We start from the raw sequence: 17,549 nt of genomic DNA on the forward strand, positions 1-17,549 counted from the left end.
CTCATCTTGAGTGTAATTTTCACAACGTTTTGGTCGATGTAACCTTCTTTAGGTGTATCACATCGAATTCGAGAATCTACAATTTTCGAACGGAGCCATTTATTTAAGTCATTGGGGTAGCATGCTCTCACTTCGTCAGCCATGACTGGATAGAAATCTTCAGTAATTCGCAACTGTATTTTTGGTCACACACACTGACGATTTCACTTTCAACATTCAGAAGATGGTCACGTTTACAACTGATTTTTTTAATACTCTAATCACTGTGCAACGAGTCCTTACGCAAAGTTTGACATGATATACTTGAAGAAGGCCAGAGCATTACATAGATCGAAACGTTGTGAAATGATACTCAAAATATTAGGTTGGTGCAAATAATGTCGTCTAACTTCATGTCAAAAACGACATTATTTTGCACCATCAGTGTGGAGATATTAAATAATGCGAACACATATTTAGTTAGTTTAGTTATTAGAGAATTGTTACACGGGAAAATTTCCTTGCAAATGGTCAACTCACAAGGATGTAAAGGTTAAAAAAACACCTATTCATCATTATGTTTGTTAATAGACTCTGCATCGTCTTATTCTCGATTAATGAGTTATTAATCTGTTCGTTTGAATGAGTCAAAGACGAAGACCACTTCTCGATAAATTCCTTTTGTGTATTGAAGTAATTTCTTATTAAATTCTTAATATACTTTATAGCAGAAAATATGTCTTTCCTTTTATAAACACAGCTATTGTAAATAAGAGTTGTCACCATTGGAGGCATCGATATATTAACCTTGTGAATAAATTCGAAGTTAATAGCTACAAAAACTGAGAATTTCAACATGGCCGATCTTGCGCGCCCTTTCTCACACAAAGCAGACATTTTAAAATGTGTTTTATTTTATGTTTATTTCAAGTTTTTTTTTCTCCGCTAAATGTCTTACTCTATAAATACTTATTTACAATCTGGTAACCAAATTAAGGAAACAACTAGACAGAGAGCTTAATACGTGTGTGTGTGTATTTAGGATTCAGACTGTAAAACTAACAACTCGTTAAGGAGATTTTATTGATTAAATAGGTAGCAAATCTTTTCATTCTACAAAGGGCAATCATTAAGAAGATCTTTAGGCAAATATTTTTTCAATCAATCCTCGTATCGATCAGACTTTGTGCGTGTGGCAGAGTTTGTGTAAACAAACTAACTAGTTATGACTGTTTCTTTTTTTCTTCTTTTTCCCTCCCCCAGAATCCTTTCTTAAAGTTATGTACACCATTGATTAGGTTCACCTCTAGACAACATTTGTTCATTTGATACGAAATTAACTGTACCTATCCGGAAGTCATTTTAATTTTATTTTTGTTTTACTTTTCTTTTAACAATGCGATTTTTTTCTTTTGCCAAATTATTTTTAAATCACGTTTATTCGTGTTTGCGTACACATTTCTTAAACGCATGCGCAGAGAAACACGCACGCGATATCTAATCAGGTGATTTTATTGGTAGATTTAGATAGATAGATAGATAGATAGATAGATAGATAGATAGATAGATAGATAGATAGATAGATAGATAGATAAACTAGCTGTATATACGTAACGTTGCTTGGTCGAAACATATTGCCGGGTAAAGAGATTAGTCACATGCTATTTAACATATACTGAAAAGTGACCACATGTTGGATTTAGAGAAGCATAAAAAATTCATCTTGGTCTATTAAAATGAAAAGCAAAATACATCTCATAGCTTACTTCCGGTTTTAAACGCAACTGTTTTCAGCTAATAATTAAGTAAAATAAGTTAAACGAAATACAAATTGAATTACAAAAATAAATAAACTTTAAATAGTATTTCTAAGTAGAACAAGAAAACGATTTTATCACAACGAATAATACGATCTAGGTAATTATTAAAATAGGTTTTCTTTAATGTAATATGCAAATGGAGGCATTTATTAAATGTATATTTCTTTTGAATATATATAGAAATAGTGCTGGAATGAAAGTGTATAAAAGTTCGTTTTCAGTATGAAAATTAATTTGTGAAACAGTGTGTCGTTTGTACATAATAATTATGTTGTGGACAAATAGACAGGAATATAACTTTATTGGAATACATAGGTGATAAATTATTTTTAAATTGGATTTTTAAAAGTTTCGTTCTAATTTGAGCTATTGGAATAATTGTAAATAGACAATAACAATTTAACTTGTAAATTACGTAAGTGAGAAAAACAAACATATGCACAATTGAAGTTTTCCGATAATTTCATTAATATACATCAAATCTATATATTCAGGCCCACAGTAACGTTGGAATTACTATGAAATTATTTGTTTATCTTTAATGAAATATAAGTATGTTTGGAGCAGATTTCGACCTTACATTGGACAGAAACCAACGAATACAAGCACACAAGAATTAGCACACAAGGAAAAGATATCGGCTTATTTTCAGAATACTACATTCGAGTGAGTCATTTTCTCTTTACGATGAAGAGTTGGTATTTAACATTTTCGGATTGTTACCTTCATCTTGATTATAATATACGAACATTTCAACCGATGCTTTTCCTGCCTTCCGTTGTTTTCGTTTGTAGTAAATGATAACTTGACAGAAAACTTAAACTAAATCCTTTATTCAATGCACGGGCGAGGACAGTTCTCATTCGACCTTCTATTTATTGGGATATGTGTTATCAGCTGAAAAGAATTTAGCTTTTTAAACAGCTTTCTAACATTCATTAAAATAAATAATTACCTGGAGATCATAAGTTTGATCTGTAGACCCAATTTCACTGTAAACATTTTCATTCTTGATGGGGAGGATAAATAATACATCTATTTTCTAAATAACAGTTATTTGCTCATATAAAAATAAGTTTACAATAACTCATGAAAAGATGAGCAAGGGAGAAAATGGGATTGTTTTATAGAAGAACTAGTAGAAGACCTGCCGTTGCTCGGTCGTAAAATACGCTTAAATATGATATTTTAATTTATGCAGATTTATTATTATGAAGCCAATTATCTATTGATTATTATATTTTACCAAATGTAGGGATTTTGAAAGCAAAAAAAAATTATCGTTTGTGGGTCATCAGTAAATATCGAAACCAAATCATGTAGCTCTACAGTCTTATTCGTAACCAACAGATCCAAGTCCATACGCATATGAAACCTTTTAAAAAAATAATATGTATATGAGCATGTGTAGAAGTAACACGTTTAATCGACTTACGCCTTCTAAGTTCCGTTTTGTTTTAACCCATTAGCCGATATTCTTACTGACTAAAAACCAAATCAAATTTGTTCCACAATTCCAAATCCCCTATATATCAAGTTTCAAGTTTGTAGACCAAAAGTAGTTTGGTAGGGACCGTTCCTTACACAGACAGACAGACAAGATGACTTTATATATATATATATATATATATATATATATATATATATATATATATATATATATATATATATATATACTAGGAGGCCGCCCGGTATTGCTGCTCGGTCGTAAAATACGCTTAAATATATTTTGCTTAATGCAGATTTTGTATTTATGATTATATTATATTGAACCCAATATGTAGTAATGATTTTAAAAGTTAAAAAAAAAAAAAGATGACACGTTCGCCACCACCGAGAATCGAAGCAAAAATGTTTATCTTACGATTTACGTTTTCCTTTGAGGTTAATGCCTGAGCTATGAAGACATGTTTGCTGCAAGGCTAAAAATGAAAACATGAGCCAATTACTATTACGTAACGATGCATGTTCGTAATTCCGTCGTTCGACCTTAATTTTCACACTTTTGCACATAAAGTTTCGCATGGGTACGAATACCCTATATATGAAGTTTCATGTCTGACAGAGGAGTGTGGTAGGCATTTTTTAAACAAATAATATACATAGAAAGTGGTTTGTGTTTACAATAGCCTTTTTACGCAAATATTATGGAAGTATAAATCATGTAGAACATCTGCATGAATATAATTACACATAATAGTTAACTAAAGATGATCATCCCATAAGAAAACCAAAAAAATTAATAGGGAATTAATATGAATGTTTAAAAGAATATGAAAATTAGCTAGATTTTTTGCAGATGAATGCAATTTCACGGCCCATGTATAACAAAGTTGTATTTTCTTTTTAAATAAACAGAAAAAAGGGTTTTTAATATGAATATCAATACAAACAAAAAATATAGGAGTTTAAAGTTAGAAAATATATGTGGCAATTAAACTACATAGAATATTCCGCGTTTCATCCACACTAAGATTCGTCATAAGCCTGACGAATCACAGAAGGAGAAAAAGATAGCAGTTGAACAATACTGTTTTTCTATGGTTTAAGATCACAAATTAACAATCATATTTCGTTCTTGCATATAAACTGTATTTCTAATAGGAAACTACTATTTAATTGGCATGTTTTTTATCTTTGATGTTAATTTCTAATAATAAAGTCACACAATTGATAAATGTGGCCCATTTCAAAGTAGCCTGATCTCTAAGCCACGATATTTTCGGTGTCATATGCTGAAAATGTTGCTTTTTGACCCAATATTTGGACTTTCATTCAGTGTGTATGCAATAGTTTTTCTTATTCAGTATTTATGCAAATATCTCCAACAAGTACACAATGAAAAACTTATTTCCACTGCCTTATTATTTTTATATAGTTTATTCCGGTTTTTAAAAAGTTACAATCAATTTTTACAATTAAAAGCAAAATTTTACAAACCAAAACAAACTTAGGCACAAGGCCTTATAGGAAATTTGGGGAGGGTGAGAGTGCAGGGTCTTTGTAACTTTGGTAATTTGGAACTTTGGAAGATTACTCTTGACTAGCAACATTTACCACACTACTACATTCGTTCTATGGAGTTAAATCTACTTAATCATTTCTCAGCGTTTTAACAAAAATATACATTTGTGATTTTTGTGGGTGTGTGAATTTTTTTTTTTTTTTTTTTTTTTGTATGTGTGCGAAAGTTCAATTTATTGAGAAAGATTCATTAAATTTGGTATATAAATCTGTACAAAAATTCGGTTGGGGGGGACTAAATAAAATGTCCGTGAAGGTAGGAAAAAACAAGATATAATGCTTAGTGGGGTAAGTTAGTATATCCTTCCCGAACTTGACCAAAGTGGTAGATCACCCACTGTTTTCCGGGGGGGGGGGGGCGAAAACAAGCAGGAAGGTCTCTAGTTGGTAGTGGGGTATTTTCTATAGGACTTTGAGAGAAAAGATATTCTGTAGAGGAAAAAAGGGAGAAGGTGATTTCCGAGTGGGGGAAGAACGGGGGTGAAAATAATAGAGTGGAGCATGGGTTGGGCAAACTCTGAGGTTTTTTAATACCAAAGTCCAAAAAAGGGGTGGGGGAACAGGATCTCAGTTGTACCACCAGTCAAGAGTCTTTTTATGTGTCTATACTAGCCTAGCGGGATGGGTTCCGAGGGACCCAGGACTGCGTGTACCATGCTTTACGGAGGGAGCAGGAATTCAAACCTGGCTCCTCGACGGATGCATAAACTAGTTTCATGCGTCCACCTCCTCTTCCAATCGCATTTGATCTTTACTTTAAGCAAATGTTTAAAATAAACAATCAGATCTCGATCCGCAACAGATATTCTTTCGTGAACCTTTTTGAGGCGTGTGATCCAGATCACCATTCTCGTTACTGCTAGGATGGCTATAGTGGTATAGTGGTATTATTTCCATTTAATCATGTTACATTAAAAAAAAAACAGTGTTTGTCTGTGGTAATATTCTTTTTTGCTAGACAATTGATACTATCAATGTTGTCAGTTATCGACTCTTGTATAAACGTGTCTACATTCAAGAAACATTTTCACATGTTAGGGTCGGTCAAAAAGTAACGCCTCCCATTTTTTAACTCAGAAACTAAAACGTTGAAAAGTTACGAAGACGGAAGTAGTATCATTAAAACGAAAACCTTTTATGCTCCACATTTTTTTCTACAAAGTCACTACCATTCCCAATGCACTTTTGCCAGCCCGTTCTGACGCCTTAGTCGTAAAAATTCGGAGCGCACTGTCACTTACATCTCTATCGCCACTCTAAAATCGAAGAACTCATCTCCTATCTTGCTGACATCAACTGCATCGGTTTCGTAAACGTTAAACAGGCGCCAGTGAATATTGATCCGTTCAATTTTTCTGCATGGAAAGAATTCAATAACGCATCTCTGCTTCTGACGAACGTCCATGATAGGTGCTGTTTTCTTAAAATCTCACACCGTTAATATCTGCAACAGAGAGAGGAAACTTTCAGGTCAGGAATGCATATGTGCAATCATCATAACAGTGCAATTTGCAATCTCCACTGATCAATTTGAGCGGAATAAAAATAGGGGACATTACTTTTGGAACGTCTCTATCACTAAAAGTTTTACTCAAAGTTGAATACATATGTGTGTCCAGAAAATTTGCACATAATCAAACACAGTGAAGGCGAGAATTGGGTTTTAAGCGTCCATTAACGATTATGTATAGGCGTGCGCATGCTTAAAACTAACTTCCGCCCGACGCGTCGTTCCTCGCCAGTCGGTCGAAATTTCGCAAATTATTCAATTGTCGAAAAAGGAAAGCATGAACTTGGGACACAAAAGAAACGATTCGTTCAATCCATTTGACTAATCAGTCTCGCCGTAGAAAAAAACCAACTATGTAATATTCATGATTAATGCTTTTTATATAATTAAACAAACACTACAATAAACAAATAAGAAAATAAAGAAAGTCCAAGAAATAAACGGCAAAGAAAAGGATATCGATTAAAAAAAAATAATAAAAAAGATAAAAAATTAAAAAAAAAAAAAAACAAGTAGAGAATGATTGAAATGAAAGAAGACGTGCTGAAATGTTAGGTCGCTGGAAATTGGGTTCCGGTCCGTCCGAACTAATCTTTTTATTTATGTGCTACTTTGCTTTTCCAAGATAGGAAGAAAAAAGCCAGAAAGGTTGATTGGAAGATTGATTGAAAAGATGTTGGAAGAATCAAAACAAGATGGCTTAATGAGTAGAGGAAACGGAAGTCAGTAATGCTGCCTCTTCTTTTTCAGTTTGTGTGTTTTTTTTGTTTTGTTTTTTTTTTTTTTTGCTTTTTTTTTTTTCGTTATTGCTAATTTTTTTTATTTTCTTTTTAATGTGTTATTTCTTACTAGCAAGGTTACCTAGCGTTTTCCAAAGACAAGGATAACAACATTAGAAGAGTTTTAAAGTTTTAAAGAGTAGCATCTTTGTTTTATCCTCTCTCTCTCTCTCTCTCTCTCTCTCTCTCTCTCTCTCTCTCTCTCTCTTTCATCTATCTTTCTTTTTATCTATCTACAGGGTGGTCAAAAGAAAAAACAATATGATCCATTATAATCTTATATAGGGATCTTACCCCTCCTGATTTCTGGCTTTGGGGCTATGTAAAGGATAGCGTTTATGGCAAGAAGCCTGATACAATAGCGTCTTTAAAGTTATTTATTGAAGAGGAGATTGCGCGGATATCAGCTGACATGATTACACGTGTTACACAATCAGTGGTTAATCGCTTCCAGCGATTGATAGAGAGAAATGGACGACAATTAACAAAATAAACATATTTCATGTTTGTTTCATTTTATATTTCAATGTATGGTACTTAAATATACGTGTATTGCTAATATCGTTTTTCTTTAAAATGTTACCTGACTTTTTGACCACCCTGTATTTAGGCAATGGTTCAATATAATAGAAAGAAAAATAGGAAGAAAGTAATTAAAAGTAGTTGACTGTTGTTTAACTTGATTTCAATGTTACTAGTAAGAATGATGAAAGGTAACTTCACCACCTCCCCGTTTTAATTTAGTCTCCGATGAGCCATCCCAAAGGATTAATTATTACAGTATTTCTTTTTGCCAGATTCAGGTAAGGTTTTAAAATGCACCAATGCTTTATTAGTTTCGTATTAAATATTAATGTAAGTCTTTGGTATAATTTTCTGTAATTCATATTTACGCAAATTAAATATAAAATGAATATTTATATATTCTTTTTTAACACCATTTTCTAGCTGTTCAATCAGGTTATGCGAAAAGATATTCGCCATGATTAAATCAAGATCGTATAAGATGCTTGAATTAAGTTCCATTTTGCGTGATTCGTCTTAGAAATTCCTGCATTTAAATTAACATTTTAATTTGAATAAGATGTCGATTGCATTTCATCCTGACCAACATTATTTGACCTTATTGAACAGGTTAACCCTCAAATTCTGAGAGAGGAGGCACACAAAAGTTCGTAAGTCTAGTTGACAAATAAAGACTCGAAAAACGTAAAAGGATATTTTCATAGCTCAATAAATAAATTTTTAAAAAAATCGGTAATCGAAAAAATCGGAATTTTAAGATATCGGAATCGGTATAAGAATCGAAAAAAATTGCGCCTATTTTTCGATGCCAAAAACCATTATTTTAATTGTTTATTTTATTTTATTTTTTTTTGTTTTAAACTTAATTTTCCATTACTGGTACAAAAAAAAAATTATAAATATTGATTGATTTTAAACTAACAATTAAATTAAAGATCATACATCATCCTATAAGTGTGTTTTTTACGTTTGTGGGAAAATATTCATATATCACATGTTTTTATACGGTAATCTGAAAAATAACAATAAAACAAGGCCGATAGCTATAAGTCGCGTGCTCTCGTGTAATGAATGAATGCGTGAATGTAGGATTGACATGAAATTCTTAAAGATAAACTAAAATGACTGAAAAATAGGCTGAAATGACTTAAATAAATAAAAAGTAAATGACTTAGAATGACTTTAATGAACTTAAGGATGAATTGAATGACCTTAAGAATGACTTGAATGCTTAAAAATAACTGGAATCCTTCAAAAACAACTTGAATGATCTGGAGAATGACTTGAATGGCTTTGAGACTGACTGGTTGTAAAGTGGGTGATTATTTTACATTAAATTAATACAGAAAAGTGATCCCCCACTTTGTATCACAAAGTTACAAACATAAGTACAGCATGTAGTAAGAACAGATACTACACTTTGATATTGGCCAAAAGGCCAAGAAAAGGTTATTTATTTGCTCCCCCACCGAGCAAATAAGGCACAAGGCCGATTTTTAATGTGAGGAGTGAAGGGGAAATGGGGACCAACTCCCCGAGGAGTAGGGGAGCTAGATAGTGACAATTGGTATGAAGGATTGCACCTACATTTACCAAAGTCTTATATGTGAGGCTGCCCCCACATATGGTCTTTGCTTGCAGTATCTGCCGGAACAGATATTACACTTTGAGATATTAAATCTTTTATTCATGTTAAAAATACAGTCAAAATCAACGATGAACAAAAAACTTAGGCACTATATATAGTCTTGGAAGTTTCTTAAAAATCTTTAGAACTAAGAAAAAAATTGTCCTTCGTTAGAACATTATTTTGTCATTAAGTCGATTAATCTTCCATATCGCTGAATAATTTTACTTACATGAACAAGCAATAGTACAATGTTCTTAAACCTGTTTCTGGGATTTAAAAACAAAATAGTATATTAAACCATGGCTTCCCAGCAATGTTGATCAAACACCACCTTCTTTAAAATACACGGACAAAATTATTTTAATAATAGATCTAGTTATTTCCTCCAGATAAATTTAGGCTAATCAATTCATATCGTTTAAAACATATTTTTTACCTATGTCCTCCGTCCATTTCTCCACAAATCTTTGCCTATTTACAAACTCTTGTTTTTATATAGTGTTTGCTTGAATCCATTCTATTAATTATCACCCCTTCTCTGTTATTAGTTTTAGTTTTATATATTTACATTCTTATTTTACTCGTACCGGCTCTATAATTATTAGTTAATAAAATATATAAGATATATATGTGTGTGTGTGTGTGTGTGTGTGTGTGTGTGTGTGTGTGGGTGTGTGTGGGTGTAAAATATGTATAAAATAAAAAATAGTATAAATATATACACATTTTATACACATCATTCTATATGTATTGTTCATATGTATACATTTTAGATATATTATAAATTACTCATGTGGGTCCAAATATTTTCTATTAATCTACTTCGTTGAATTTGTGTAGAAAAGTTCTGTAGTCGTTTTCGCCCATCTGTTTTTTTTCTGCAAGTACTTTCAACTGATTTTCTTCAGTCGTCCCCAGGGAGTTTTTTATTATCTTTTCGTTTAAGATCTAAATGCTTTAAATTCGATCGAGACATAAGAATGACCATTCGAAAAATGGGAAATTACAAAAAAGATCATTAAGCAAAAATACTCCGTGCTATTTAACAATACCTGTCTGAATATATATATATATATATATATATATATATATATATATATATTCAGACAGGTATTGTTAAATATATATATATATATATGTATATGTATATATATATATATATATATATATATATATATATATATATATAATTAGATTTATGCCTATAGACAATAGCGTTTCATCTTTTCAGAATCATCAGTGCAGGAAGTCACGATTGCCGCTAGTCAAAGGACTCGAACCCAGCCGCGAAACCATCTCTAATTCTATTAGCAAGGAACATAATCTCTAGGCTACCGTCAATTGTCATGAGAATTGTGAAATTTAACATTTATACAGGTATAAACATTATTATAAACGATCTACAGTGATCAAGCGACTGGAATTTCTCGATTTTGCACGAAGGCCAGCTGACCGACTTATTATATCACAGACAGTGCTCAACTTTTTAGAACTTCTTAAAGGAGCGGAAATTATTATAATCTCTTCTCTATATAAATAAAATGAACTCATTTTTCCCGTCTGATTTTGACATTGATAGGATTAAAAATCAAGATATTTCATGCAAATATAATATGCACAAACGGCAGAACAATATCTGAGGTGTGTTATAGGCTTATTATTTCTCAAATTCCTCGATAATCTTAGATTTCTATACTTTTTCTGCTGAGAAGCCACGGCCAAAATCGGTTAAGATCAATGGAAGTGGTAAAATATTTTCTCTCTAATAAATTCCTCCTCCCCCTGCCACCACTTAACACCGTTTGGGGATCGTTCACAAGGAACAGTTGAGAAGAGAACACCGGTTTGGCTTCGTAGTTCTTTCATGTCAAGTTATTTAAAATCACTAAACTAAGCTGCAGTGCTCTGTGGCGTAGTGGTTAGCGTGCTGGACAATTTACATTATATTTTCACGTTCGCGCCGACCTACCGTAGTCGTTTTTTTTTTTTTTTTTTTTCCAAAACAACTGGAATGGACTTTTCTTGGTGGCCGAACTGTTAACGTTGCAGATGTTTTCTTTTGTTTTTTTTTTTCACACTTTATTTTCCTACTTTTACTCATGACTCCGGGTTTGATCCTTCCTACTTACCTACCATAACATTTTTTAAAACTCCCCCCCCCCCGTCCCGGAAACAAACACTCGGGCAACGCCGGGTACCCCCGCTAGTTATAAATAATTATTTATACTTACAGACACTATTTTTCATACTATGGCATCATCAGTGTAGGAAGTCACGATTTTACATATATATATATATATATATATATATATATATATATATATATATATATATATATATATATATATAATGCTCCTTATCTTGAGTTGAGCATACTGAGAAGTGATACACGAATTACCATTAGCGTATAAAGCGATGCTCTTTGTGTAAACAAATCGAGCAGAAGTAGTTCGGACGATGTCAAAACATCGTTAAACTCATGACTCCCGCAGCCGCCAATAGCGTAGTGGTTAGGAGCCTTGGCTGTCGTACAGACAGTCGGGTTTCAATCCTGGCTTGAGGTACTTGCCTGTCTAGTCGCTCTGATGAGCTGTGAAACAGCGAAACAGTCCTGTATGTGTATGACTATATATATATATATATATATATAATTATTATTTTACGGAGTATCTGCACTGCCAAGCGTCGACCAAAAGCCCAATCTTCAGAATACTCATCCCTGTTAAAATTAATAGTATCTGATTAATTTAGTTTTCTAACAGAAATAAATTTATTGTTCAAAACAATAAACAGGGAACGTGTTTTATTTTATGGCCAGTAAATGACTTTTCATATATTTTCTATGACTTTTACTTTCATTGCGTTTGCTTTAACGCTGTTAATGTGTGTTAAGAAAATAGCGATTACCAGCCGGTAAGGGGAATAACATCTAGTTAGCGTTGGAATAGTCGCTCTTTTATTTTAAAAAAAAAAACATATTTAATTTAGATAGATCAAGAAAATAAATTTTCCCCTCGTCTCCACAGAAGACAACAACATACCTCTCATCTTTCCATAGAACACATTACCATAGAACTGCTCTCCTGCAAACTATATAGTCATCTTCAAATGCAATATCAATAAATACTTTTCATGAACCGCCCTCATATATATTCAAATTTCGTTCAGTCCGTAGATTCTTTTCTGTCTGCTCTTCATCTAATTAATCTTTGTCCTCGAGTAGTTTTTGGCCTTGTGATTTTCATGAATTATTAGTAGAAACAAAGATATTCAAAATTTGATGAACGCAACGTTCATGAATGTGGATGACATATCAATTGCAATCTGTCTACCAAAACCAACTTTTAAAACGAAATATATGCAATAATAGAAGACTTACCAACAGTCCTACGTTTTTTTTTTGTTTGTTTGTTTTTTGTTTGTTTTATTTTAGAATTCTTATTCTTTGGTAAAAAGATATTTGTGAGAAGCTACTGGTGGCTTTCTTCCGTTGCTCCACTGAGCGTGTGCAGACGTATTGAATTTCTGCCTAGTACAATGACTGCTTTGGCTCATATGAGTTAACAAATTGTCTATCAACTTACATCGCATTCAGTACATCTCCAACACCATAGTTTCAGCAAGACAGAAATTATACTGAAGGATTCTTTCTGTCCTTGGCGTCGTTTGTTTTATTCTCTTTCCGTTCTAGTCGACACGCAGGTCCATCAGATTTAGAACAGGCCGATTTGAGATTTATTTTTTTAAACTAGATTGTTGTTCGTTGCGTTGTTCGCTGGCAAAACACTAATATTTTTTCTTTTCATAATTAATTGCAATGTCAATAATTTGATTTTGCTATCATGAATATAAATCTGATGACGGCTCTCAAATTTAGCAGAATAAATAAAATTTAATCTATATATCTAAAACTCATTATTTGTATGTATGTTTGTGTGTTCCCTGTAAAAAGAAAGGTTAGAGAACATCTAAAAGTATATCATGTAAAATAGCGAATATGAATCTCCAAGTGCAACTTTAAGTTGGCTATGGAACAAATTTCGTCAGGGTAGGTAGGTCATTCTTTTCGTACACTTTTCAGCAAACTTCAATATAATCCATATAATTCAATATCTGTGTGTATGTGTGTGTGCCCTATAGAAAAAGGGTTATATACTCTACACTAAATCTGAAAGTATTTTCTTATGTAAAATTAACCGGGAAAGACAATGGAAGTATTCCCGAATCTCTAACCCTATGTGCTTTTCTTAGGGGAACATGGAGCAGATTTTGTCAAAGAGCGGTTAATTTTTATTTTATTTTTATTTTATTTTTTTATTTATTTATTGTTTTTTTTTTGTTGTTTTTTTTTTTTTTTTTGCACCCATAATTTTAAAAGAAAACACTGTGATTTCAATGTATTGATTACGCTCGGCATTTTCTTTCAAAATTAATTTCATCTTTTTTAAGCTCCTCTTCGGATTACAAAGGAGGGGCAGGAAACTTGAGAAGAGTGGTTTCAGTAGTACGAGGAGACGTTTCAAAAGTAATGCCTCTTATTTTTGATTCTACGCGAATGGATCAGAAGGGATTGCAAATTGCATTGTTATGATGACTGAACTTATGCATTCATGACCTGAAAGTTTCATATCTCTGTTGTAAATATTGACGATGTGGGCGTGCTTTAAAAGCAAGAATGCGTCATTTAAATTCCTCTGCAGAAAAGTTAAACAGATCAACATTCAGCGGCGTCTGTTGAACATTTACGAAACCGATGAAGTTAATGTCAGCACAGTTAGGAGGTGGGTTCGTCGATTTCAGAGTAGCGACAGATGTGAGTAACAAAGCGTGCTCCGAACTTTAACAACCGAGGCATCAAAAGAGGCCAAATTGCATTAAGAACGGTGGTGACTATGTAAAAAATAAATTCTGGAGCACAAAAAGTTATTCGTTTTAATGGTACCACTCTTATCTTCGTAGCTCTTCAACATTTTTAGGATGCGTTACTGTTGGAAAGACGGTCGTAGTGCCCTGGAGGAACCCTTAATTTTATTTGGATGATTTTAGTAGGGCTGTAAATGGGAACAAGACTACAATCTTACATTCAGTAAAATGGTATATAGTAATCCGGAAATGCTCAACATCCTAGGTGTGTTTAAACGCAGCGTTACCTGGGAGAAAAAAACTTCTCTCTTTTGTTAACTCGGTGTTGCTCGGGAGACGTAATATTAATACAGTATAAGTATAATGGTATAATGGTATAATTGAATCCAAAGTGCTCAGTATCCTTTTCTCTACCCTGCAACCCCTCTCCCACAGAAGAGACGTTGCGAGCCTATCCTTGTTTTATCGTTATTTTCATGGCAGGTGCTCGTCTGAACTCCAATCCCTGGTCCCCCCTCGCCAATCTTTCACGAAAAACACCCGTCTAGCTGAATCCACTGTGAAAAATTTCCCCCCACTCTATATCTGTGCCTAAATCAACGCGCGGATTCCATGAACAAAGCTTCTTTCTTAGAACTGCACGCCTGTGGAACTCTGTTCCGTCTGCCTGCTTCCCTCCGGACTACAACTTGGATGTCTTCAAGTCTAATGTTAACAAATTCCTAATGAACCGCCCCCTTAAGTAAACACTCCATCAAATCCCCACACTAACGTAATGTACTTGCAATAACCCTTATCCCTGAGTGGCTTCCGGGCCTTGATAAGTGGTGATCACTGTGTAAAAAAAAAAAAGCAGGTATATTTACTCGCCGTTGTCCGAGAGTCATCAATATCTTAAATAGAGCAGATGTTTTATACATTGCGTTGCCTAGAAAAAGACTGTTACTCTATTTTGTTACACTACTGTATCCCAGAAAAGGGTTATCGGCGTTGATCGGGAGTCAGTGCTCAATATTCCACAGAGAGTGGGTGTGTACAATAATATAGTAGTATATTTTCAACGTGGTATATGCTTGACGGAGGAGAAGACAAGAAACTTAGCGTTGCCTGGGAACACACTAAAACGAATATAGGTTTCATTATATTATTAAGGGGCTGATGAAGATGAAAAAAACTCGGTGCTGTCTGAGAATAAATAAAAGCTAAAAAATTTGTATATGCACACACATGTACATAATTTTTACAAAAAAAGATCCGCGCGTTGTCTCTCAGCGGTTGTATTTGGAAATGTTAGAACGTGGCGTTAGCTATGCGCACTTGATGCGTATTTTATTTTATTTAAATTAAATGAATGCTTCTATAATGGAACTTATACCCTTAACGTTATTCTCGCGTAGCCAACGCCACGTTCTAACATTTCAAAATACAACTGCTGAGAGACAACGCGCGGATCTTTATAAACAGATTTTATCCAACTTTACAAGATGGAAAGAATAAAGAAGAAAAAAAAGGAAACAACATACTGAAGATGGAGTTTGAATCCAAAATATATTTAAGTCATAAATTTCAAGCAAGTAAAAAATTTGTTTATTTTCCTAATATTGCGTTGTGATTTAGCTTTCAAGCGCACTTGATGCGTATTTTATTTTATGCAAATGTTATTGTTTTAGTTTTGAATTCCAAAAGCGTATTCAGACTTACATTCCAGTCTTAACCTATATTTTATCTGTCAACATCTGTTATCCTAGCTTTCCTTCTCATCGTATTAACTATTACAAATTATTATTATTTACTCACTAGGAGTTCTCACACAGATTACTCGCTGATAATAACCGGTGACATTCCATGGAGTCTACGTGACAACAAATCTTCCCAGATTTCCAGTACTTTCCATTTCTTTCCACAAACTTTGCGAATGAATTTGTGTTATCACAATAGCCGCTTGTTATTAATTTCTCGCTGGCAATGACCATTAGTCTTCAGTGGAATTTGGGTTCCAATTCCTACTCCACCTTTCCAATGGAGGTTTGTTTAGTGCTTTCTCTCCTCAGTCTTTCCATACTTCTTGACCTTTCTCGGTTTGATGTGGTACCAGTCTGTGCTGCCAGTACACTTTTATTTTATTTTATTTTAGAAGAAGGCGTGATTAATTTAACGTTTTGCGGGAGTTTTTTTTTTTTTCGTTTTTTGTTTTTGTTTTTGTTTTTTTTTTTCGTTCTTTTTTTTTTCGTTTTTTGTTTTTGTTTTTGTTTTTTTTTTTCGTTCTTTTTTTTTTTTCGTTTTTTGTTTTTGTTTTTTTTTCGTTTTTTTTTTTTTTTTTTTTTTTGTTCTCTGTCGGCGTGTTCTGTTTTTGTTTTATTTCTATTCAAGTGTTTGTAGTAATTATTTTTTTTACTCATCGCGAATAATTTCGTTAAACTGGTGTGATTTAAAATCGATTAAATATTTGATTGCACTAATAAACAAAACGCCTCATGTAAATTATAATAAAGACACACTGCTCGTCTTTTCTTGTTTGTTATTTTTTGAGTTATGTGGTTCGTGTGTGTGTGTGTGCGCGCGCGCGTGTGCATTCAGTATTTAAAATTCCGTTGCTATGGCAATTTGGTACAAAATCACACACTATTTATAATATTTCAAAGTGCACTAAAATTACCGTAAAATAGCACGGGTAGGTCTTTTACTCTCATAAAAAGCGAAATTTCATATTTTCTTTAGTTAAAGTTTCATAAGCTTTTTTTTGTTAATATAGTTTACTCGGCCGTACAATAATCAGAAGCAACATCTAGCCTGGTCTGTACTAAAATGAGTGACTATTTGGGAATTCCAGGTGCTGTATGTGCTCTCTGTTTATCTCGGCATTGTTTCCAGTCGTCTTAGATTCATTATTGCCATTGGAATCAAGCAATGTTTACTCAGGAGAGGTGTGAGATTGTGCAACATTTGCTTCACAGTTACACGCACTGCTATCTCAACGTGGGGTATCAGTTGATTAGCAAGACTGAACAAATGCCCTAATCATTACAGAATTTATTATTTTACCTTGTTTACAAGTAAAACTAAGATATTATTTTATTTAATTTTAATAAACTTTAATGTTGATATTTTATAGTTGTCGTCAATTTTAATAACAGGGTGTTTTGTTTGTTTGTTCGTTTTTTACTTTTCCTCTTCTCACAATCCCTTTGTTGTAGAAGAGACGTACTGTACAGTTAATTCTATGGAATGTTCTCCACTGAGCTGCGATCTTTGATTCTTTCTCATAAGACATTTACAACCAGGACTCGTCTTCTGCCACAACGGGAAGTCGCGTTCTTTTCTCCATCACAGTACCTAGCGCCAGGGAAATTTCTATGGACAAAGCTTTTTTTGCAAAGGCCACCCATCTGTGGATCATATTACTAAGAGGCAACTCTTTT

General features: G+C 33.2%; 1 protein-coding gene and 1 pseudogene across 2 annotated transcripts in view; one reads left to right on the forward strand and one right to left on the reverse strand.

Moving 5' to 3' along the window:
• The window catches only part of LOC145293172 (uncharacterized), a 297,731-nt gene that overhangs the window by 73,412 nt on the left and 206,770 nt on the right, over positions 1-17,549 (forward strand). The gene's annotated exons all lie outside the window — the stretch shown is intronic.
• Positions 8,951-9,087, reverse strand: LOC145293499 (U2 spliceosomal RNA; annotated as a pseudogene).

The sequence above is a fragment of the Euprymna scolopes genome, chromosome 14, assembly GCF_053919585.1.
Source record: "Euprymna scolopes isolate OS-2025 chromosome 14, ASM5391958v1, whole genome shotgun sequence".
NCBI classification, from domain to species: Eukaryota; Metazoa; Mollusca; class Cephalopoda; order Sepiida; family Sepiolidae; genus Euprymna; species Euprymna scolopes.